Raw genomic sequence first — 3229 nt, forward strand, 5'->3', positions numbered from 1 at the left:
TCTGCACACTATTCAATATCAGCAGTGAAGAAATCATGCAGTTTGGGGGCTCAGCATTCCTATTCTTTATGGCAATAATTTTTATTTTTCTTGAAAGTGATTTACTTTTTTGATGGATGCCTATGGCTTGTAGGCTATCTGAAATAACTCCTGAATCCCAGACATCCTTAGTCTTGAGGTCGAATCTCTGACTTTCTAACATGACCTATAAAGGCTGGCTTTCGGGGCATTCTTCAGTGAGTGCAGGATCTCTGTGTTTCCCACTCCTACCTACAGTTTATGCCAGGCAACTAGCTCACAATGAAAACAGTTCTAGATGTTTGCTCTGAGACTTTTTTTAATTGCCCAGTCCCTCTATACCCTAAATATACAGCATTAATGAGAAATCAGTGATGATATATCTGAACTTTATGGTCAAGCCGATTCTGAACATCATCTTTATAAAATTTAAGACTTTATAAAATTCATGGACATAAAGTAATTAAGATTTTTAGGTTCCTGGTGACATTATTAAGTATATTATGGACTAATTGATTTGTGATATTGAGGTACTATATTACTTATACATGGTATAATACATTTGTTCAGAGAGTAGAAAGTTACTCATCCTATTCTAATTGCTGCTTTCAGCCATACTACTGATTGCATTACTGATTCAAATTAAGCCTCTTACCACTAGAATGTTTATATATTTATGTATAATTTTAAAAACAAAATGTATCTTATGACAACTAGAATGCTTTTAAATGAAGAACAAAATGGCAAATAGAAAAAACTATTAGAAAGTAAAAAAAAATGAGTTATTTCAAATGTGTAGAAAATTGCTATTTTCATAAAAGTAGAAAATAAAATCAACATAAACATGCACACTTAGAAGGCTGTTTTCATTGTAACATTTTAAATACATATTGAGCATTGTTTTCAGTTTTCTGCCTTATTCATTTTCTAAGATAGATGGGCAGTGCTTGGCAGCTAGAGAAGAGAATCACAGCAATCTGCTACTAGATGAGAAAATTTGCAGGCTCTGCTGTCCAGGGACAATGATGTGATGATGACAGAGTGAGAGGAGATTCAAGGAAGCTGGGAATTCTTACTTCATGGACTATGATTATGTAAGGTGCTTCGACGAAGAATAAGAATTCTATGTATAATGAGTCTTATTGATGGTATTAGGGAAATAAAATATGCTCTACTAACAAATTTTAACATACAGCTTTGCCTGTGAGAGAGATTTTTGTTCTAATTTCCCCCTTTTAATTGTCTTTGTAGCTTCTACTAGGGTGCATTTTATGAATAGGACTCCAACTCGCATTTCCACAAGTCTATTCTCATTCAAATCAGTATTTCATTTCTAAGGCTGATAAAATAGACTCAATAATAAGGGTTGAGATAATTACTCTCCTTAAAAGCAAAGATTTGCTTGTTCTAGTATTTTTATTAATCTTGGTTTAAACTCAAGGACAATATTTAAAATTTCCTAGTGGCTCTATTGCATACTGAGTTACCAAGAAACTAAAACCAAAAAAACAAAATCTCAGTTTATTTGTGTGGCATATTTCATGTGTGTATTTATATAATTCAAGATTAAGTAAAGGAAATGACATTTAATCCTTTATTCATCAACTGCTTAAGTTTTTATTTACTATGAAGTAATAAATGAACTTATTCATTTATTATTTTCAGCTGTGTTACTCATAGGTTAGCTGAGCATGCAAAACATTTCAGCTATAGACAACAAGGGAAAACATATGTAAGGTGAGCATCCTCAATTACATTTCTTGATGTGGGTTAAAAAGTCAATTTCTAGTGAGATTTCACAGTATTTGTTTCCCTGTTGAAACTGATTGAGCCAAGTCAGAACATTTTTGAAATTTGTCTTATATTTTATTAAATTCCTCATACGTATCCTGGTAAGAATCTAGTTATTGACAGTACTACATAAACATCTTTGTTTACTATATGATGTTTTTAGAGGTAGGAAAAAATCAAATGCTACCTATGTAAAAGCTTAAACAGTCTCTCAATATGTGATTTTTTTAGCCTTTTCTATTATTTCTTTGAGTGTTTATATAATGTGCTTTGAACACATTAACCCCCTACCCCAACTCCTCCCAAATCCGTCTCCCTTCCTCACCCATCCAAATCTGTGCACTGTTTTTCTTTAATTCCTCGAGTCCAATTTGGAATTCTCATATATTCTTGTATGTGTGGCTTTACACTGGAACATAGCTTACCAGGGGCTTCACTCTTAAAGAAAACTGACTATCTCCGTCCAAGCAGCTGTCAGTTGTCACTAACTCTTTGGTTTGCCGTGGGGGTTTGTGCCCACTTTTCCTCTGCATTATGTGAGAGTTTTGCTTGAGCTTGCATAGGTTTTGTGCATGTTGTCGCAGTTCGTGAGTTCTTATATCAGCTGCATTATTATCATCTTATCCCCTGGCTACGTTTTTTCCAGTTTTTTTTTTTTTTTTTTTTTTTTGTGGGAAATTATCCCTGCGCTTTGGGAAGAAGCATCATAATATATATGTGCCAGGTAGGGCTGGTCACTCTGCAGTCTTAGTTTCTGAACTTGTCTATTTGTGGATCTTTGCGTTAATCATCAGATCATTCAAATAAACATTTATATAATGAGATTTGAGGTATGCATTAATATAATATATTTATATATATGAAGGCAAGTCATTAGGAGTCAGTTTAACATTATGTCCATTTATTAAGTAATAGTAATTTGTTAGAGTCTATTTAGCCACAGACTTTGCCTGATAGTGGTTTAGATGTAGGTTTCATTTTGTGAAGTGAGACTTCAATGCAGGCAGAAAGTGACTGGTTATTCCTGTGATGTTCATGCCAATATTGCAAGGCCAGTCATTACTGTAACTCACAGGGTTTACATATAGATGAAACTGTTTCTCCTCCAGTAGTGTTTACAGCACCTTCCAGCACTATAAAACTACCCAAATAAGAATGAAGCTTCCAGGTTGGTACCAGCTTGATTTCCCCCATGTTCTATGACTCGAGTATGTGATGTTGTGATCAATAAGGTATTACAGCCAAGTTTTAGGGGATAGTAATATAATGACAATAGCAAAGACGTTAGCATCTAATGTTGTAAATTTGAGCCGATGTAGGACTTTACTGACTAACGACTGCAAAGAGTGATCACCTGTTCTCAGATTTCTGCAACTAGGGATTTTATATATTACCCTGTGGTGTTTAAAAGTGCCACTCT

The sequence above is a fragment of the Arvicola amphibius genome, chromosome 2, assembly GCF_903992535.2.
Source record: "Arvicola amphibius chromosome 2, mArvAmp1.2, whole genome shotgun sequence".
NCBI classification, from domain to species: domain Eukaryota; kingdom Metazoa; phylum Chordata; class Mammalia; order Rodentia; family Cricetidae; genus Arvicola; species Arvicola amphibius.